Genomic DNA, 22,846 nt, shown 5'->3' on the forward strand with positions numbered 1-22,846 from the left:
TGTGGCTCAGAGGTTCTGTGTCAACCTATGAACCAGGAGGTCACGGTTCAATTCCAGGTCAGGGCACATGCCTGGGTTGTAGACTCGATACTCAGTGGGAGGCATGCATGAGGCAGTCAATCAATGATTCTCTCTTATCATTGATATTTCTATCTCTTTCCCTCTCCTTGCCTCTCTCAAATCAATAAAAATATATTAAAAATAAATTTAAAAAGTAAAAGTACAAGCCCTCCATTAAAAAATAGTCAAAAAATTTTAAGTTACAATTAAATATAGAATAGTAAAATAAAAATAATCAAATAAAAATATATAGTTCATAATTTACACCACTTTCATAATTAACTGCAAACATATATTACAAAATGTAAACCCCAAACTATAAAACCTCTAGAGAAAACACAGGAAGAAATATTTTTTACCTTGTGTTAGGCTAAGATTTCTTAGATACAATATCAAAAGCATGGTCCATAATGAAAAAAATGACTAAATCTAACTTTGTCAAAAATAAGAATGTAGTTCTTTGAAAAACACTGGGAGAAATTTTTTGCAAATCTCATATCCAGTAAAAGACTTGTATCCAAAATATCTAAAAACATTTAAAACTCAACAAGAAAACAAAAAGTGCAATTAAAAATATTGAACAAAGAAGATCTAAGATGGCAAATACCCATATGAAAAGATTTTAAACCTCATTTGTCATTAAGGAAATGTAAATTAAAGCCACAATGAGAAATCATTTAGCACCTGTCAGAATGATCAGTTAAAAAGACTTACCATGCTCAGATTAGTGAGGCTGTGGAAGAACTGAACTTTCACACACTGCTGTGGCAATGTGAAATGGTAGAACCACTTTAGAAAACAACTTGGCAGCTTCTTAAAAATGTTAAACATACACATACCCGATTATCCAACCATTCCACTCCTAGGTATTTACCAAAGAGAACTGAGTACATATATTCTTACAAAGATTTCTATATGACCATAGTTGCTGTATTTGTATTAGCCCCAAACTGGAAACAATCTGAATGTTCATCAACAGTGAATATTTAAAAAAAAAATTGTGGTATATCCATACAATGGAATATATTTAGCAATAAAAAAAGGAATGAATTCAAATTCAAACCAATCTATAATGAAAGAAAGCAGATTAGTGGATGGGAGAGTATGGAATGGGAGTAGGGAGGAATTACAGAGGGTCAGGAAGAAAACATGGATAATGGATATGTTTATTATCTAAATCATGGTGATGTTTTTACTGTTATATACACATCAAAATTTATCAAGTTGTACACTTTAAGTAAGTTCACCTTATTATATGTCAATTAAACCTCAGTAAAACTGTTAAAAAGAAAACATTCTTATTTTTGAAAGGGAAAGGAAGGGCAAATGGGAAAGAAGGAAGGGAGAGAAGGAGGGAGGGAGGGGGGAGAGAGAGAGAGAGAGAAAGAAAGAAAGAGAGAGAGAGAGAGAGAGAGAGAGAGAGAGAGAGAGAGAGAGAGAAAGAAAGAAAGAAAGAAAGAAGGAAAGAAAGAAGGAAAGAAAGAGAGGAAGGAGGGAGGGAGGGAGGGAAGAAGAAAAGGCCTGGATTTAAAGTCAGAGACCTGGGTTGGGATCTTGAATCTGTCATTTACTTGCTGTAGAGCACATTGCATTCTTTGAGCCTTAGTTTTTTCTATAAAATGAGGTTAATGATACCCATTTCATACACAGATAATGTATATACAGTATTTTGCAATATGCAGAATGTTCAATAAATATTAGGCATTATTATGAATACTATTTTTAATATTTATCAAGCAGATGAAAGTTGCAGCAATTTGAGGCATTTCCCGCCCACATTGGCTGGAAATGTCTGGAGTCCTTTGGGGTGAGAGGGATGTTAAAGGGGTGTGGGGAGCCGAGAAGAAGCAGGGATGTTCGTCTTTTGCTGTGAGATGGAAAATAATACCTGAAACGAGTTAGACCACTCATCACACAGGAAATGTATTGCTGCTGCCCTTCTGTTTGGGGTCTTCAGGTCCCAGCATACAATGCTCCAATTTAATGTAGGCCAAAAAGCACTGCTAATGTGGATGTGCAGTTTCTTTGGGCTAACCCAGTAGAGAGGCACTGAAGCAGAAATGGGCAATAAATTCTTAATGCAATGCACACATTATGCCTCATGTTATTTGTAAACAAAAGACATACCATGTATTTTCTCTGTAAGCTAAAATACATTTATTTATACTTACTAAATGGTGGCCAACTATTGCTTGGATGACATAAAAAGCTTTTATAAACATAAAAATGTTTATAAAGAAATTGTTTAGAAACATGCATATACTGTTTTTAAAAATGCAGTTTCTCTTTCCATTAAACATCTACTCCTTAGATAGCACCAAGTGTGGAAGTAGATGCAAAGCACTAAGCCATTTAAAATCTAAATGAGACTTTAATAAGGGAATGTCATGTTTCGTTTTAAAGATTCTCTTCACCTCCTTTTCTTAAGCTGTCAAGTGAACGAAAAGGCAGCTTTATAACTACAAGGCTGCCTCAGCTTCAGATTACATGTGAGATCTCACATTTTTCTCTCACACCTTTCTCTCCCTTCCTCCCACTCCATCCCTATCCCACCTCCTTCCCTCTCTGCCATCCAACCCTCCCCCACCCCAGCTTTCTGCCTTACACTTCCTTCTTACGCAGCTGACAAAATGATAGAGTTTTGCTGATTAAGTTGCTGAAAGATGGTAGCCCTTATTAATTTAAGGGGTGTCAGGCAAAAAAATAAAATAAAATAAATGACAAGAATGAAAAAATGTTTCTTACTGTGGATCATCATCCTAGCCTGTATGGGTAGAAAATTAGGTGATTTTGGTTTCCACTCGTTGGCAGAGTGTGAAATCAAGTGGAACTTAACTTTGTCAGACATTCACTGTCTTCCATTCCACACTCCCACTGCTGTTCTCATAACCCTGAGGGCTTTGCTCATAGTGAGCAAAGAATCCCACTGAACATTAGGATTCTCCCCCTTGTTAAAAACTTAGCAAAGGTATTAGCAGAAGTAACAACAGGTCTTCTTTCAGATATATTTTATAGTAGCCTCTTTTTTTTCTAATCACAACTATTAACTTCATTGTTGGTCACAAAATAGGAATAAGCCCAGGAAGCCAGTGCTGAATATTGGAAACTATCACATTGTTCCTGAGAAAGTTGTTAACGAAGATAGTGTGGAAGATATGGTGCAGTATGAAGCTGTTATTTTCATTCTATTTCCTGCAGTAATATACTTGGTGTTATTTTGTTTGTAAGAGATGGTTCTTACAGGGTCACCTGCATGACAAGGTGGCTAGTTTTGATTGTAGGCTCTGAGTTTAGTGGTAAAGGACAGAGAGAGGGATGTGTCACAGATCCTTTACAATGACTGGTGACGTCTGAAGAAATTTTGGATAATTCTTTTGTGATAGAAGGTAATGCATCACTGAATAGATAATAATATTTTGTGTATACTGTAAACAAAATATTAGTTAGACAATACACTCTAACATTGGAAACCTGTGCAGAGAATGAACCTGTTAATAAGAAGGAAGTAAAGAGAATCACACATTGTTGAGTTTAGTACATTGAGGCTGTTTGTTTCACCAGGAAGCTGCAGCTTCATAACCCTCCCTTCCCCCATGTAGGGAGCAGCCTACCCTCCCACACAGGATTGGAGGGGGAAAGAGGGTCTGGGGAGAGGTAAACACATGGGAACTACTAGTCAAAATGGTGCAGGGGGAGGTGCTTGACCATAGAGGCCTGTCAGTCTAACCTAGGAAACGGATCATTGACTAGGGGTGGACCCATCAGAAGCCCGAGAAAGCCTGGGAAGTTGACTGCTTATTGGGACAGATCTCAAGGGCTGCAAAGGACTAAGCTTTAATATGAAACAGAAACTGTGGACACTGGTCTTTGTCTTGGCCTTGATGAAGGTAAGGTTGGACTTTTTCCATAGCAGGATGGACGAAGATGGGGCATTGGGAACCCAGGAGGGGAACTCCTTTGATTTTGCATCACAGTTAACTCACCTTGCCACACCACAATCTCCCCTGCCTAGGTCCTTGAAATGCTTTTCTCACAATCCCATGGAAGAGCCCAATTTCCACCAACAGCAACCCTAATGGGAAGAGTTCCTTCTTCAGATTTGGAAGGAACTAAGGAAGTTGTTTATTCTCTACCTGACACATTAATCCTTCCACAGCACCCGCAAACCTCTGTTAGAATATATTCAGTGAGCCCAGCCAGCATGGCTCAGTGGTTGAGCATCGACCTGTGAACCAGGAGGTCACAGTTCCATTCTGGTCAGGGCACATGCCTGGGTTGTGGGCTAGATCCCCAGTGTGGGGTGTGTAGGAGGCAGCCAATCAATGATTTTCTCACATGGATCTCTCTCCTCTCCGATCTCTTTCTCCTCTCCCTTCCTCTCTGGCAAAGGAAAAAAATAAGAATATATTCAGTGAAAGGGAGCTTACTACCCCAGTGTTACTGAATAATTCTGTTAGTTGGTCTTTTAGGCGAAATCAACCTTTCAAGGTTTGAACCAATTAATCAAACTCTGCATTCTGGAGCCGGAGAATAAATCAAGTTCTTCTTCTGCCTGAGAGCCTTCAAGTTTTGTGGACAGCTCTTATATCTATACTAATTCTTTCATTCACCAAGTAAAGAAATTCCTCACTTCAAGTAGTTTCTCTCTCAATCTCCCTAAGGGTCTTGCACAATTCCTTATATGTATACTAGAGGCCCGGTGCATGAAATTCATGCACGGGGGTGTGTGTCCCTCAGCCCAGCCTGCACCCTCTCCAATCTGGGACCCCTAGAGGGATGTCCGACTGTCCGTTTAGGCCCGATCCTGATAGGCCCGATCCTCGAGGGATGTCCGACTGTCCGTTTAAACGGACAGTCGGACATCCCTCTCACAATCCAGGACTGCTGGCTCCCAACTGCTCGCTTGCCTGCCTTCCTGATTGCCCCTAACCACTTCTGCCTGCCAGCCTGATCACCCCCTAACCACTCCCCTGCCAGCCTGATTGCCCCTAACTGCCCTCCCCTGCAGGCCTGGTCTCCCCCAACTGCCCTCCCATGCAAACCTGAGTCCCCCCCCCCAACTGCCCTTCTCTGCAGGCCTGGTCACCCCCAACTTCCCTCCTCTGCTGGCCTGGTCACCCCTAACTGCCCTCCCCTGCAGGCTTGATCGCCCCCAACTGACCTCCCTTGTAGGCCTGGTCCCTCCCAACTGCCCTCCCCTGCTGGCCTGATCGCCCTCAACTGCCCTCCCTTGCAGGCCTGATCACCCCCAACTGCCCTCCCCTGCTGGCCATCTTGTCTCAGCCATCTTGTGTCCACATGGGGCAGCCATCTTGTGTGTTGGAGTGACAGTCAATTTGCATATTACTCTTTTATTAGATAGAATACATAGTAGGCTTTCAGGAAATGTTTGACTTGACACAAGTCTGGCTACTGACAATTGTATTCCACTCAGATTCCATTCTATATAATGTGGAAATAGCAGTGATTACTAGCATGTTTTTTTTAATTTATTTTAGAGAGAAAGAGAGAGAGAGAAAGAGAGAGACATCAATTGACTGCCTCTTGCACGCCCCCACTGGGGATGGAGCCCACCACCCAGGCATGTGCCCTGACTGGGACCATGACCTCCTGGTTCAAGGTCAGCTCAACCACTGAAACACTGAGCAACACTAGCTGGGCACTAGCATGTTTGCTGTTGATAACATCTTTATGTGGTTGACCACAAACCATTAATTTAACCTCATGTTACCTCCTAGATTGGTTGACTGGTCCTCCCTCAGGTGGATGATGTTCCTCTCTCCCTTTTTAATTTACACCAGTGCCCAGAAAAAAAAAAAAAATGTTTAGGGGTAAAAAAAAAAAAGGCATGTCTGTGTAAACCTAAAAAAAAAGGACATGCCTATGTAAATCTTAAATGAAATATCTAGGAAGAAATCCTGAGCTTTGAGGAAAATATAAGTTCTTTTATTCTCCCTAGTTGATGAGAAAAAGTGGAAATCTTAGTTATAGTTAAACTAGAGGCCCGGTGCATGAAATTTGTACATGGGGGGGGAGGGGGAGGGAAGGGACCCCTGAGACCGGCCTGCACCCTCTCCAATCCGAGACCCCTCGGGAAATGTCCAACTGCCTCTTGAAATCCGGGACCGCTGGCTCCTGACCGCTCGCCTACCTGCCTGCCTGATCGCCCCTAACCACCTCTGCCTGCCTGCCTAATCGCCCCTAATTGCTCCCCTGCTGGCCTGATCGCCCCTAACCATTTCTGCCTTGCCCCACACCTGGGACCCAGGCTTCCCTCCTTCTGACTGGCCGCAGGCACCCAGGACCCAGCACCTGGGCTGGCTTTGCCCGGGCCAGCTACAGCCGCAAGGGACCGTGGGTGGGTGGCTTTGCCTAGGCCACAGCCACAGGCACCCAGGACCACAAGGCAAGTGGTTTGTCCCTCTCCCAGACCCCGGCCTGGCTGGTCCCCATTCCTCTCTCGCAAGCTCATTTGTGCCTGGCTGGTCCCCATTCCTCTCTTCCCAGTGTTGAGTGTCTGAGCATTATGGTGTGACAGTGTGAGGATGTGATAACCATTTGCATATTAGCTCTTTATTATATAGGATTAATTTTAATTAATTCATTTATATTTTAGCCAGTTCATTTCTATTTATTTTAGGGAGGTGATGCACATTGAATATGAAACTGTATTTTTCTTTTAGCTTTTGGTTACATATATGAAAGCAGATAAAGATGTAAAATAATGTACTTATTGCTGAGTATGTTTTAAGTATTAGAATTAGGAATATGATGTTTTGGGATGAATTATATTCCCTCAAATTCGTATGTTGAAGCCCTAATCCCTAGTATGAGACTGGCCCTAATCCAATATGAATGGTGTTCTTATAAGGAATTAGGAGACAAGCATAAACAGAGGGAAGACCATGTAAAGACCAAGGGAGAAGAAAGCCATCTATAAGCCAAGGAGAGAGGCTTCTGAAGAAACCAAACCTGCCAATACCTTGATCTCAGACTTCTAGCCTCCAGAACTGTGAGAAAATAAATTCATGTTGTTTAAGTCACCCAGTCTGTGGTGCTTCTTTATGGTAGCCCTAGAAAACTAACATAGTAGGGAAAGGCTTACAGTGTACATTCTGAAACATGAAGCCAAACCAAGATTAAAGGATATTTAAGATCCCATAAGATATAACTACAAATAATTGGTTATAATATTGGGTCTATTAATGTTGTTTATCTGAATTTATTCATATAAAATAAACCAGTACTTTCATTTGAACAGTTTTGAAAGGAAATCACAAAACATGCTGTTTAACTATAACATTATTTAAAACATTATTCTTTGCTGTAACTAAATTAATATAATTTGAAACATGTTAGTATTCCTTTTGATGACTCACCCATGCATTGTTTAGTATACTCATGTATTTATTACAACTTTGCTGTGTAACCTCAAAGCTAAATTAGCATTTTGGCAAAGGAATTATATGCCCAAACTTCTAATTTTATCATCTTTCTCATTTGTACAGGCCTATTGCAGTTGTTAACCTTTGGAGGAAGTTTTTTATATTTGACTGATCAAATGGCACATTGTGAGAAATTGGTCTGATGACATAAATGGGCATCCACCAAGTTATTGTCAAACAAGCAGCAGAATTTTAATTGTGTCAGTGCTTTTCACTAATCAAGTAGTGAGTTGCTGCCAACACTTTAATAGAATCGACTAGCATTGGATTGACCTAATAAAGAATATTGACATAGTAAAATTAAGTATTGTTGGATGAAGTTTTGTTCCAATTACATTAATTAATTAATTTGACATGCATTTATTGACATGCCTGGTACTGTTCTAGGCTTGGGAAAGACACATCAGCAGACAAACAAACAAAGATCCCTGACCTCATGGTGCTTACTCTGTAGCAGGAGAAGAAGGCTAATAAATAATAAGCATGATAAATAAATTAAACGGCATGTTAGAAGGGTAGTTAAGGATATCAGGAATTAAAGGCGTGGGGTAAGGTTGAAGTTTTAAACAGGATGATCAGGGCAGACTTTATTGAGCTGCTGCTAAGCAGACATATAGGAGGTGAGGGAGTTGGCCATGTGGATATTTAAGGGAAGATTGTGCTAGGCAGAGGGAACAAGCAAGTGCCGAGTCACAAAGACAGAAATTCCCGGCATGTCTGTGGAATGGCAAGGAGCCTGTGTCTGGAGAAGGAGGAGTGAGGGGGTGTCCGTGTCTAAGAAGTAAGAGTGGGCCAGCTCATACAGTATTTGTAGGCCATTTTAAGGATTCTTGCTGTTATGCTGAGTGAAACTGGGAATCACTCAGGGTTCTGGGCGGGGCACTGACATATATATGAGTTGTGACAGAAATGAGATTATTACCCTGGGATGGTCTCTTAAATTTTGCAATTGGTTTACCAAACAATGCAAATAAGAATTACTTGAAGCTTTTTAAAGATTCTGTTTCCTAGCTTCATACAGACCTACTAGAGTAAAATGTATATTTTTTTTAATGGAGAAAAAGTTTATGATAAAATCCACTCTTATAAAACACTGCATTTCTGCAACCCAACTTAGGATTTATACATTGTTAAGCAAATGAGTCTTATGGTAGAAATAACATCTGACAGCCTTGATTCTTATTTTAAAATTAAACATTAGACTAACAGTATTCATGTTAGTAACTCCTTTTCATTTCAATGCCATTATTTCTAAGATTAATTTTTTTAGTTCATTTTCAAATCCACTTGCTTCTTACAGTCTTGTTTCATATGGTTTCAGTATTTCCAGTTGTTTCTTATAGAGTCTATGCTCATCTACTGACTCTTTTCCTACTGTTGGTTTGTGTTCTTTTATGGTTTGTAATGTTTTCACATTAAGCTCTGTGAGTTTTTTTTTACTAGACATCAATGTTAAGAGTGTGAGGCCATCCCTATAGACTGGCTTTACTTGCCAGGGAGTTCTATTTCCCTGTGCATAGATAGCTCTGTTCTATCTCTAAAACCTTCTGTGACCATAGAGGTCTTTGTTCTCAGCCATTTAAGCCAATGTGCTCTAATATTTTAAAGCTTCATTTTTTTTTTAATACCTTGGTTTAGAGCTTGGCCATTTATAGTTATTGTTTTTTTCATATGCATGCTGCTAAATCCAAATGGGGATTTCCCTGATCAGTTTAACATACTATATTGACTTCAGTTTGGCTTGAGTCTAAGATGCTGTCCTATTTGCTAGATATTTTCTTATATTCCTGCATGTGGGTATTTTGGAGGAAAACTATCTAAGGTAAATTTACTTAGAATTTCTGTATATCAGGGAAAAGTTAATTTTTATAAATTCAAGTATAAAATTTATTGCCACAGAGAAATACTTTATGAATTTAAGTATTCATAAAGATTAAAATAAAATAGCTTTTGAAAAAGCTCACTATATACTTCAAACTGAATAAACTAAATGAGAATGTTCTAGGTGCTTGGGACAGACACATCAATAGACATATGTTAAGACCAGCTTGCATTTCAAGTCATAAAACCTGAAATACTTTTTAAAATAATTATATCCAGTGTTTGCTCTCTTTGAAGTGACCATCTTACTAAAAAAAAAAAAAAAAAAAAAAAAGGTTACCAAAGTTTTCATGCCGGCCTATTTTTTGTACATGTTTATGAATTGTGCATATAATGCAGAAGGACTTCACAAAAAGTTGTGGCTTTCCCAGGATTTCCCACAAGTCTGATCTTGAAGTCCTGAACTTCTGTCCATATAAGCTTCAAAATGTAGCCTTACCTGAGTGATTCAAAAGTAGCAGTACTTAAAGATGCTTATATAACACTTGAGCTAACTATTAAAGCAGTTTCTATGGTTTTTGATCCATACATCATCATCTGAACATTGCTACTTTATACATAGTAATGGAATCCATCTTCAATTTCTTCTCTCACTTTTTCTCTTCCTTTTGGGTTTCCTTGCTGTGGCCTGTGGTCACCAGTTCCTAGGGTACAATCAAAACATTTTTGTCATGGCTGCATTGAAGAGCATATTGGTTTAGATTGGCCTATCTTCATCATCTCTTAACTACTAAAAATATTATGCAAATGTTATGCAGTTTCTGTTTTATTACACTGGGCTCCCTCTCTCTTGAGGGTTTCTTTCTTTGCTTGGAAGTTACATATATCATATTCTAGAATCAATTATGTTCCATTTGTGCTTATGACAGTTCTGAGCAGCAACTTTATTTATTCCTTTTTGTCTAGTATCATGGATAAGTGACACTTGTAAATCTGTCAGGTAGTACCTCCTTAGCATGCTGTTGAAAGAATCAATAGGCACCCAGACAGTTTCAGCTACAGAAAAGGGGGATGTGCAGAGTTTTAGCACAGCATTCATCATAGCTTAAGTTTCTGTCTGTGTCATTGAGGTATCTACCTACTCCTTTTTATCTGTGACTTCCCAAGCCATGAAAAAGATTCAGAAGTGGATTCTAGTGCACCTGGCTGTAAGTGGTAAGTGTGGTTATGGAATATGTGTTGAAATACAAGGTCCCCAGGAAAACCAGAATCACTCCTATGATCCATGTGACAAAGCTTACTGGGCTCTGAGTAGTAGCCTCTTACCGCCCCTTCTAAGGCATGATGGGAAAGGGACTCGAAGTCACTTTTTAGAACCTATAGCATCTTCTTCACACATAGAGGAATTAGACTTGGAAACAGAGGTGCCGCTTTGGCTTGGATTTAAGAAAAGCCCAGAATCAGAATCCAGTTCTTCAAAAAAGCAAGAGACTTCCATTGGAGCAAAACCTTCTTGTGTAGCCAAAGACATTAACTTTATCTCGTCAAATATATTTATATCAAGGTCATATAGAAGATCTTGGCTTGTTATATTCTCCATCTGATGGTCAACAAGTAGAAGAAATACTGTCAAATTAGTTGCAGGATGGGTGAGTTCAGGATTAGTGGTAGGAGAATTTAACTGCGGAAATGGTTCTTGTGGCTGTGGCGTCCTTGCTACTGGACCTCTTCTAAATGTGTTGTCAGGACACAGCAACATGGCCCCATGGGGGTGCACACCCTGACTTACAGCCTGGCTAAAACTACGCTTTAAAGTGCTAAAGAATGCATGCCATCATTGATACTTCCTGAACAGGAGGAGTATCTCCCAGTGAGGTGCTCCACAGCTTTCCAGCTGTGATGAAAACAACTGAAATGAGTCTTCCTGGGAGACAGATGTGTCAGACCCAGTTAGAGGTCTCTCATTTATAGATTCAGTGTGTTTTTTCTGCCTCCCACTCAGGTTTATCTGTGATTGTATTTTCATCTTCATTCTTCTGCTGTGGTGACTTTCACTTCTAGGCTGACACTGCTCATTTTCCTTCCACTGGGAACTGCGACCCGTAGCTCTTAGTACCTCATTCTCCTCGCTCTTACATCCGTCAGCTGGAATAAGGTACTTGAGCCATAGGTTTAGGTTTCGCCTGTGCCTTTCTCCTCCCCAGTGACCAAAGAACTACTTGGTCCAAGTCATGTCACCTGGAGCTACAATGCCTACCTTTCAGGGTTGTTTTGAGGTGTTCATGAGCAATCTACAACATGCAGCAAACACTCCTCTGCACATTTTCTCAAGGGCAGCACTTTAAACTGGAAACAACTGGTAAAGGATTCACAAGGGAGTGATTTACAAGAAAACAAATTCTGCCTGTGAACAATTAGTCCTGATGCAAGGCTGTTTGTTAACTTCTCAGAAAGTCATATGGGCCTGGTGAAAGCTGTAAGCCCAGGTCCCCTTTGATCTGACTAATTATAGTGAAGCATGAAAAAAATGTTAATTGTTTCTTAGTTCTTGGTTCCTGTTTTCCTTAGCATCTTGCTTCTCTGCCCTGGTTCACTTAAGCTTTTGAGCACATGGTTTATGCCTCTTCAGAAACTCCATGACCACAGTAAGAGTAAGGTCCCACCCAGCTTGCACTCTTCAAGTAGGTAAATGAAAGAGAGCAGTAAACAATTAACCATGTTCTCCTCTTGCTTTTGTGTTTTTGTGAAATGCCCAATTAATCATCCTTAATGGTGATAATATGGTTGAGAATTTCCTAGATAGAGCCTATGGGAGGCCTCAATATATTTTGTAGGAAAACTATTCATAATTGTCACGGGGAGAGGAAATGAGGCTATTTTAGCCCAGTGTCCAATTTGTTTTAATGCACAAACTTTCTAAAATTTGAGTTTTAATTGAATTAGGCTGAAGGAAAAAAATCATTTTCTGATATAATGAAATAAATATGGGTTGCTCAAATTAAGGCAGTCTTAAACATTGTAATATAACAGAGTAATAGAATGAGACATTGAAAAGGATAATATTAGAGGTCAGTACTATAATGAAAGGTATCTTCATAAACGAGATATTGTGGCTGAGTTGAAAGAATCCTGGACTGCAAATCAGAAGACTATTGACTTCCTATTGTTAACAGCAATAACACCAGTAATAACAGAATTTACTGAGCACTTATTATGTGCTGAACATTGTGAGAAGCAATTCACTTTTAATCCTTATCTGTGATGTATGTAAGTTTATTATTGTGTCATGCTATATATTAGGGAATGGAAGCTTAGGGAGAGTAAGGAATTTGCCAAATCAAGGCCATCCAGCAACATGGAAGATCTAGAATAGTAACCTATTCTGTGTGACCACAGAGTTCATACGTAGAGCCTTGTGCTCTTTTGCCTCATGTTATAACTTCTCATGGTCATAGAAAGGCAGAGATGGAGTGCTGGATCTAGACCTCAATGATCATGCTCTCCTGGAAAATAGGGTAGAGAGAAGAAGGGACATGCTTCCAGGGCAATGGCTTCAAACTGGTCCTCAAACCAGAGTATCAGCATCACTTCAGAAGTACACATTCTTACAACCTGCCCTACACGCACTGAAAAACAAGCTCTGGAGGTAAGACCCAGGAATCTGAGTTTTCCCAAGCTTTTCAGGTGATTCTGGTGTTCACCTGAGTTTGGGAAATACTGGTCTTGAGGACACAATCCAAATTTATTGGCCAACTTGAGTTTAAAAATGCATATTGAGTATTATACCAAATGTTGAGCTTGGTTTTGGTAACCGTGTTTAATTTGTTTTGAAATTTCAGATAATATTAAAATAGGTATAGAATTTTTTAGTTTTCAAAAAGAGAATCATAAATTTTAAAAGTTTTGAGAACACTCATTATACAATTCATGGGTCTTTTCTTAAGACATTTATAATTTAATTAAGGAAACTAAGTAATTAGTTGAGGAAATCACATTAACCTATCATCAGGTGTGTCAGGGAGGAGGAAGTTCCCCCAACCCCCAACTCCTCTTGAGTTCTTATGGCTGAACTAATAGTAAAATTGACACAAGACCAGAGAAAACCAATTTAATTCATGTACATGGAAGACATAAATGATGTTCAGGGAGAAATGATGAACCAGCCAGCGTATTATACTTTTTAGAAAATGAAACAATAAGTTTGTGATTAATGGACTGGACAAAGAAGCTTATGTTTGGCTGCATGTTATTAAAGAATCTAAGCAGACATAGGGCTTGTGGTAATAAATTAGTAAAGAGTGACAAGGCTTGTTTATACAGGCTTTTTGGCCTTGGATGCTCTAACTCTAACCCCCTTGGAGCAAGGAGGGCATCTTTCACAGGGGAGATTTATTTTCTGCATTTAAGGAGACAAGGGAGGGTCAATGTGTCCTTCTTGCACTGGCTGCTTATCAAGTAATTTTAATTCAAAGTAATCAATATGCCATTATGGGATATTTGGGGACAGCCTGCCCTGAGCCTTGACAGGTGCATACTAATGGAATATAGGAAATGAAAAAGTGCCTATGAGAAGTAGAATGAAGAATTTGGATGAGTTTTAAAAACAGCATTTAAATATGCAAAAGAATTTTTTTTTTTTGCAAAAGGAGATGATAAGGGATTTTGAGGACAGCACTATGCCAGGACTGGGGGTCAAGAGAGAGAGAAGCTAGCATGTCTACAGATAAAGGGACCAAATTGTAAAGAGGAGAATTTGGAAAGAAAGAATGGACCAGTTTGGATTTTGAGGAAACATTTTGAAAATCCTGAGCAAAACAGCACATTAGACAAGCTTTCAAGGAAAAATGTCATGTCAGAAGTGTGTGTGATTTGTATCAACCAGGATCATTTCAGCTTCGAGGAACTAAAAAGAATTTATTGGCTCATATCACTGAAGTCCAAGTCTTTGGGCCTGCTGTGGATCCTCCCCTTCTTGCCATCTCTGTATCAGAGCTCTTTTCTCAGGTAAGTACCCTTCTTATGACAAAAATCTGGTGACCATAAGCTTCAGGCCTACATAAACTTCTCAGAAACCCAGGGGATGTCTTAGAATTGAGCTTTGGGTTTAGATATGCTAGACCAGATCCATGCCTCTCTTGGAAGGGGGTGAATAGAGCCATTGACACCTGAACCTCCTGGACTGAAAGTGGGAGTGGGGTGGTTCCACTCACTGTATTTTCCAATACCTGGAAATGTAGGTATTGGAAAGGGGTGCCTAAGTCCTGGGTTGCAAAAACATTGAAGTGAGGAAGAATAGAGAAAAGAAGATAAGCAAAGAGGCTGTTGCCCAGACCCAGGTACAGACTGATGAAGGCCTGACTTGGAGTCATTTCTGCAAAACCAGTGAGGACAAACTTTAACCACCATTGTAAAGAAATAATTACCCTGATTTTTCCAAGAAACATTCCTCATTGTCATGCTTGGAGTATAAAAGATATTGGTTTGTGCACTTACTCGTCATGGTGAAGTTAAGTTTGGAGAAACTGCGAGCCTCACATTTCACCATGGGAGGTTTTGGAGTGGCTAGTGAGAGATCCAAGAGGCACTGTCCATCCTGCAGCCTGAGATGTAAACTTCAGACATTTGCTCCCTGTATCCTTCATCCTTGAATTCTTAGCACAAAGTTGGCAGGGCTTCTGTGCCTTCTGTTTCCTTTGTTAAACTAGAAATTTCAGGGCTTGTGTGTCCCTCCCAATGTAGCCAGCTATAAGCACTGAGAGCCAGGCTCTGTTTTGGACTTCCTAACTATAGCCTCACGCTCTAATTTCTCAGAATTTCATTCTCTACTGATTTTCTCTCCTTCATTTTAACCCTTGAAATAAATAAATCTCAGGAGGAAAGATGGCTTTCTAAAATTAAAAATATCCTGATACCCCCTGTCTATATGTAGATGAAAAATGTGCAAAACTTTGGAACATGATTAACCCCTATTAGCTAGGTTGAGCCCACAGGGTAGGTGCTTGTAAATGCTCTTTATCTTAATGAGGCAGTTGACTGAGAAACACAGTTTTCAGCTCATTCTTAAATGGACAATAGATAACTCTGATCTTGGGAAAGTCACTTTTCCTCTGTAGGTTTTAATTAAGAACTAGACTACCTACCTGTTGTGGAATGATTTGAGAAGAATCTCTAAAAACATTTGGAAAATAAAGTGATACTAAAATGTTAAACGCGCCATAGGTTAATAAAGTTTCAGAGTAAAGTGGAAATGTTCAATGGTTTATAATTGATAAAACTCTAGGTGGGGTTGATTTATCCTGGTTCACTGAAGAAGCTTTCACTGTAGTTGAGAAGAGCAAAGCTTTACAAGTATGTATGAGCACTAAAATCAGGCAGTGTTTTCACTAGAGTATTAATTATGGTATGAGTGGGAATTAAACCTGACAGCATGACAGAGAAGATGACATCAGAGTTATTAAATTGAAAAGATTGCCACTCAAGTCAAATCAGATGTTATTGCTATCATCTCTGGCACTCTCAACACTATAAAGAGAGTGGGGAAAATAAGCCCTAAGTTAAACAGCTGTGTGCTTCTCCTCTATTTTTGGGATTGTTGTCATTATATCAAAAGATTAAATACAAAATCAAAGCAGAAAGTCTTATCACTGATTGACTCCTATAAAAATATTCAAAACTTATTAGTCCCAAATGAATTTTTCCCATGACTGTATTAAGTAAAACGACATCTAATTGCACAAGAGAAGTAACTTATGCTAGTAAATTTGAACCAAGAGTTCTGAAAACGTACCCTTTGCTCTCCTAAGAGGTTTGGTCCTCATGCAACTGTAGCATGAGAACATCTCTCGGGACGACATGAAATTCTTTACCAGGAATTTGGTACAGTTCCTGTAAATAGGAGTGTTCTCTCTTAATTTCTCTTCCTCGATCATGGTGAAGTTAGTAGAGCCCATGTATCAAGAATAAAATCAGCTCTTTCAGACCTCTCTCACCTTGACCTTTTCCTCTCCATAGTCTCAGTCAGTGCCAGTAACTGAAGCCCTTGTGGTTTAGTGATCACCAATTTCCTATCTCACTTTTGCTCCACATTACCATAAATCCTGACATCATGACCCAGTCTGCCTTTTGAGGATACTTCAGTAAGTGGGAGTTTGGCTTAAAGCCCATTAGTAGATTTGGAAAGTAGTTTACTTGTCAAGATGATGAGAGAAACGATCTATCACTAAATTCATACTTCCTCCTGGAGGTTAGTTGTTCAGTTTTTCTGGCTCTGCAATTTAAAGCCAACAGTTAGACTTGAGATAGGCCTTTGAATTTTAGATTGGGGAGTGTTAGGATTTCAGTTAGTACAGAGGTTTTCTGTGGCCACCTGCAGCCTGCACACCAGAAATGCTGGCAATGCTATGGCCTTTGCTTCTGTGGACTGTGCTACACTCAGGGTTTCCTGGGAAGCAATAACCCTATTTCACGCTGTCCTGCCATTGGAAATGCCTGTGGAATGAGTGACATCTGGATCTCTGTGGTAGCCAGCAGAGCAACTGTTTTCTAAAATGGAATATAATTAGCCTTTTCAGTAATAACAGATTGCCTGCCTTCCTGTGGTGATTCTATTCTATCTAGACTCATGAAGATACGCTCTTTGCTATGCTCTCTACTGGTGAGTTACCCAGTCTCTTTTGTGCAGGAGCAGTGTTTTTCTTTGTCATTCAGACAGTTGGTCCTTCTCTGCATTTGGGAGGTGTAAATGCCACTGCACACATGTGTTTTGAAGTGGTGGTTCTGAAAGAGCCTTCTTTAGGGTCTGTTCTATCACATTTCATAATGCTAGTCTTATCAAGGTATCAAGGAGTTGAGTTGACTGAGCTCTCCATCTTTATCTCTTTCCCTCTACTCTCCCCTTTCCATGGAGTTATTATTCATTAAATATGTATCATGTACCAACCACTTTATAGCCATTATCTTATTTTCCCTATACTTTTGCCCTGAGAGGTTTTCTTCATTGGCTCTAGATGAAGAAACTGAAGCTCAGAAAAGTAAAATAACTCCCAAGATCACCTAGCTGGTAAGCAATTGATCCAGTATTTTAATTCCAGGTCAGTTGGGTTCCTGAAGCCTGAACTCTTTCCACAGCACTACTGGTCTTAACATTGGCTATGTAACAGTATAACCTGGTGAGTTACCAAAAGAAATTCTGAATTACATCTACAAACTTCTCATATCTCAGCCCAAGCTTCTTGCCTGCTACTTAGTTGACACATTATAAATATTAATTTGATGCCCAGCAGTTTTGAAAGGCAGTAAGCAATTTATAATATTTGGGTCATGGAGTGACCATATAAACAAATCCCAATATGGTTGTTGAAAGGAGAGACGTCCTTACTTCTTGTAGTACCACAACTCTTCTCTCTTTACTCCTAACTTCTAAAATGAGCATAATTTCTCTTTATGCCCATAAGTGAAATGTTTTGATCACTCTACAAATGCTTTGAGAAATATAAAATGCAATACAAATGAAAGGTATTATTATAAAAAATAAAATTATAAGATAAATATCATATATGATTGACTAGATTCACTGAACCCTGTTAAATAAAATCACAGGTCAGAGTGTAAGAGGTTTTAAGCTGAGAATACAGCTTTGTAAAGAGATTCTGGGAGACTCACACCCTAAATTCTGAAGAGATCCATTAACTCGAGATATATTTTTATGTTAATAAAATATGTTGCAAGGTCTTGAGGCAACACAGTGAAAGTACTTGGAAAATAGACTTTTCCCTGTTTGATCTACAATATCTGTTTCTAAAGGCCTATTTTTCTTTTAAGTCTGAAAGTTGATTGAGTTCAGCTGCTTTCCATTGCTTTCTTTTTCCAACAAATATGATTGTGAGATGGGAAGATGGGTGCAGTCATGTCATGTTCTGACTGAATACCTAAGGATGATATGTGGAGTGTAATGGCATGGCAGTTCATAGTCTCGTGATAAACGGCTTTTCTGTTTCTAGCCCATGTGATTAGTGTTAATAAAAACAGAAAATTCTGAACTAATTAATTGGAAAAGGAATGCCCTTAGTCTCAGTCAGAAAAACATTTATTTTGGTTCAGAGCCTTCCTTATGGGTAGCACTGAAAGACAGCTGGGACTAGAAATAGTCCTGCAAGTGGTCACAATAGCTTTTAAGACCAAAGTGTTTTCGCCACACTTACTGCCTCTTCACACGGGTAGTTGCTTTAGTGCTGTGGTCACGACTATAAACAAATGCCACATGCCCAGTATATTGGAGTGGTGTTATGAGGGACTCCTCACAGAATTTCCTACATGAGACCTGAGACTATTTGACATGGTAACATAATGATTTTTCTTTTTAATGAAGTTAACATTATATCACTATTTTTTACTGTTTTAAGCAAAGTCACCAAGTCCTTGTGCCCCTCTCAGATCAGAACATGCACTGTGCTCAACCTCCCTGTTAAATCTGTTTGATTAGAAGTCACACTTGCATTTCTATATAGGAATAGGGAAAATGTTGTCTCATGGACTCCTAAATACCTGCAGGGAGTTGTTCTTGGATAGCACCATGGGCCATGATGTCTTCCCTGAGGACTGCAGTGACAGCATCAGAACACCCGGTGGTCTTCACCACTACACTTATATGGCCTCCCTAACAGACAATAATGTCCACTATAGAACTTTCAATATGTGGAAATGTTGGGATGGAAGCAAATATAATTTTATTTTCTATTTTCTCAGCCAAGGAACCACTGTTAATATTTTGCTATATGCTTCCCAGGCCTGCTCTCCCTCACCCCCCTGTTTCTATGCATAGATTGTGGTTTTAGTTTAAAAACTGGTGATTATATTATTTATTTAATGTGGTATGTTATGTTTCTTACTAACTTTTATAGGTATTTTCTATTTTATTTCACATTTTGTTAAACAGCTTTTATATTTTACTAGAGGCCCAATGCACGAAATTCATGCAAGAGTAAGCCTTCCTTCCCCTGGCTGCCAGCACCAGCCTCCCTCTGGCACCCAGGACCCGGGCTTCCCTTGCAGCCCCAGCTACGTCCGGAAGCTCATCCGGAAGGACGTCCAGTATAATTAGCATATTATGCTTTTATTATTATAAACTAGAGGCCCGGTGCACGAAATTCGTGCACGGGGTTGGGGTGTCCCTCAGCCCAGCCTGCACCCTCTCCAATCTGGGACCCCTCAAGGGATGTCCGACTGCCCGTTTAGGCCCGATCCTACTGGTAGGATCCTACCAGTAGGATCGGGCCTAAACGGGCAGTCGGACATCCCTCTCACAATCCAGGATTGCTGGCTCCGAACTGCTTGCCTGCCTTCCTTCCTGATTGCCCCTAACCACTTCTGCCTGCCAGCCTGATCACCCCCTAACCACTCTCCTGCCAGCCTGATCAATGCCTAACTGTCCCCCTGACAGCCCAGTCATCCCCAACTTCCTTCCCCTGACAGCCCGGTCACCCCCAAATGCTCTCCCCTCCTATTACCTCTTTAGTAGATAGGGTTTTTTTCTTTAACATATTGGACTGTGTACCTGCTGTGGTCTTCACAAACCAGTAAAAATGTAAACCCAAACTAAAAGTGTCATAAAATAAACTTAAACAGGAATTTCATGAGACCTCAGAAAGGTGATATGATGTGGTTGTTTCTTTTTTCTTTCTTTCTTTTTCTTGATGTTTCAACTTTTGTCCTTTCTTTCTTTTTTCCTTTTATTCCTTTTCTGTCCTCTCTTTCTCTTAACTTTTCCGTTGGTAGAATTGTCAGTACTTGAATCTGTCTTGCTTCCAGAAGACAAAGAAGAGGGAAACACACAGTCATCTGAAGAAAAAGATGATCTATGATGGGATCGGTGGTGTTTCTGGTTTTGCTCTTTTCCCGGTTTGATTGTCATTTCTGCCGGCCCCGGCATCTTCAGAACTTGTGCGTGGGCACTTCTTATTCATGTATACAAAACCTCCCTGCCGTGGTGAAAACTGTAGGGGAAAAGGCCTTCCTGGGTGGGCTCAAGCCCTGCCCAAGGTGCTGAGGAACCAGGGTGGGGAGCACTCTGCACCGCCGCTGCAGAGCCAACCTCCGGACCTCGGGGTACTCTCCAGTAATGTAACTGCAATGTCCAGGTTTGCCTTCAGAAATTAGTTGTAAGTTACTTCCGATGTGAAACCCTACCTCAGACATTTCCATGTGGTTCCTAAAGATTTTAAAACCCATTTACCTCCCTAACCTGGTCAGAACTTTCTACCCAATGGGAGAGGTTTGCTGGGCAGCATCGCCCAGATATCACTGCCCATCTCGAATCACTTGGCTGGCAGCAAGGGAAGTTCCAAGGCTATAGTGTGTGTGGGGGATCACTCCATGGGGGTGCAGCCTGACACCCCAGGCTGCCTCTTGGAGGGAATAGCTCTGGGGGGCTCGGCTGCCTCCCAGGCCTACACCCCCCAGCTGCAGATGGGAGCTGATCTCAGAGGGGGCAGGGTGGGGAGGTGGGGAGGGAGGTGTATAGGCAGCCTGGGTCTCCCAGGCCCACAGCCCAGGCTGGGACAGGCAGCAGACGGCTCCTGCCATGCACGGGAACCTCGCAGGCCCAATACCCAGGCTGCTGTGGGCAGCTGATCGAGCCGGCCTTGTGCAGTCGCCTCCCAGACCCACAGCCCGGGCCTCGGCAGGCAGCTGATTGTGCACGCCTTGCACAATGTAACTGCAATGTCCAGACCAGACCCACGGCCCTCCCAGACCCACAGCCTGGGTCGCGGAGGGCAGCTGATGGAGGCGGCCGTGCACAATCGCCTCCCAGACCCACGGCCCGGGTCCAGGCAGGAAGCTGATGGAGGCGGCCGTGCACGATCGCCTCCCAGACCCACGGCCTGGGTCGCGGAGGGCAGCTGATGGAGGCGGCCGTGCGGGGGCGCCTCCCAGACCCACGGCCCGGTCCAGGCAGGCTGCTGATGGAGGCGGCCATGCACGATCGCCTCCCAGACCCACGGCCCGGGTCCAGGCAGAAAGCTGATGGAGGCGGCCGTGCACGATCGCCTCCCAGACCCACTGCCCGGGTCCGGGCAGGAAGCTGATGGAGGCGGCCGTGCACGATCGCCTCCCAGACCCACGGCCCGGGTCCGGGCAGGAAGCTGATGGAGGCGGCCGTGCACGATCGCCTCCCAGACCCACGGCCCGGGTCCGGGCAGGAAGCTGATGGAGGCGGCCGTGCACGATCGCCTCCCAGACCCACGGCCCGGGTCCGGGCAGGAAGCTGATGGAGGCGGCCGTGCACGATCGCCTCCCAGACCCACGGCCCGGGTCCGGGCAGGAAGCTGATGGAGGCGGCCGTGCACGATCGCCTCCCAGACCCACGGCCCGGGTCCGGGCAGGAAGCTGATGGAGGCGGCCGTGCACGATCGCCTCCCAGACCCACGGCCCGGGTCCGGGCAGGCTGCTGATGGAGGCGGCCGTGCACGATCGCCTCCCAGACACAGGCCTGGGTCGCGGAGGGCAGCTGATGGAGGCGGCCGTGCGGGGGCGCCTCCCAGACCCACGGCCCGGGTCAGGGCAGGAAGCTGATGGAGGCGGCCGTGCACGATCGCCTCCCAGACCCACGGCCGGGGTCCGGGCAGGCTGCTGATGGAGGCGGCCGTGCACCATCGCCTCCCAGACACACGGCCCGGGTCGCGGAGGGCAGCTGATCATGGCGGCCATGTTCAAGCATCTCCCAGACCCATGTCCCAGGTTGGGCGGGCAGCTGATCATGGCGGCTGTGCAAGGGTGCCTCCCAGACCCACGGCCAGGTTCAGGGCTAGGAGAGGATCTGGCCAGAGGGCAAAGCCGCCTCCTAGGCCAACAGGCTGGGCTGCTCGCTGCCTGCTCTCAGCGGCAGCCTTCCCTGGGACTGGGGGACTCCTGCGGGCCTGAGAGGACTGGGCGCCGCCATCTTGTTTCTATGGGCGCCGCCATTTTTGTCGCGGAGTGATGGTTAATTTGCATATTACTCTATTATTATATAGGATAATGTTCATAAACATAATTTACAATTCTTTCATTATTTGATGTTAAAGCCTTTTAGTAGTCTTGCTCAATTGTAAATAATTCTTTAATGCCCAAGATTAAAGAATTAATTTGAGAATTATTTCCTTAAGACATTTTCATAGTAGCGGAGTTACTAGGTCAAGACTATAAATAGTTTAAGTTTCTTGATACAAATTGTTGATAGTTATATAAATTATGGCATTTTCAGATGGTAGGCTATTAAAATTATTTTTAGAAGAATGCTGACATTGTTTATGATATAAAGATTTATCTAATTTGGAAAAAGGTTTATATATATATGGTACAGAAAAAAGATATAAAGGAAATATAACACTATATCAACTGTAAACACCTTTGGTTATAGAATTATAGGGAACTTTTATTTTCTCTTTATTATTTTAATACATTCTAAGGTTTCTATAAGATATTTATATTGCTTTTATAATCAGAAAATTACTTTCTAAAAACATTAAACTAAATGTATGATG

The 22,846-nt window shown here is 41.7% G+C and overlaps 1 protein-coding gene and 1 pseudogene across 2 annotated transcripts in view; one reads left to right on the forward strand and one right to left on the reverse strand.

The window, feature by feature from the left end:
- Nucleotides 1–22,846, forward strand: part of LHFPL6 (LHFPL tetraspan subfamily member 6) — a 266,078-nt gene that overhangs the window by 86,974 nt on the left and 156,258 nt on the right. The gene's annotated exons all lie outside the window — the stretch shown is intronic.
- On the reverse strand, nucleotides 10,031–11,085 carry LOC307104444 (nuclear factor erythroid 2-related factor 3-like; annotated as a pseudogene). The gene has a single exon. The product of its transcript is annotated as a nuclear factor erythroid 2-related factor 3-like (transcript).

This window comes from Cnephaeus nilssonii (genome assembly GCF_951640355.1).
Source record: "Cnephaeus nilssonii genome assembly, chromosome: 8".
In the NCBI taxonomy this organism is placed as follows: domain Eukaryota; kingdom Metazoa; phylum Chordata; class Mammalia; order Chiroptera; family Vespertilionidae; genus Cnephaeus; species Cnephaeus nilssonii.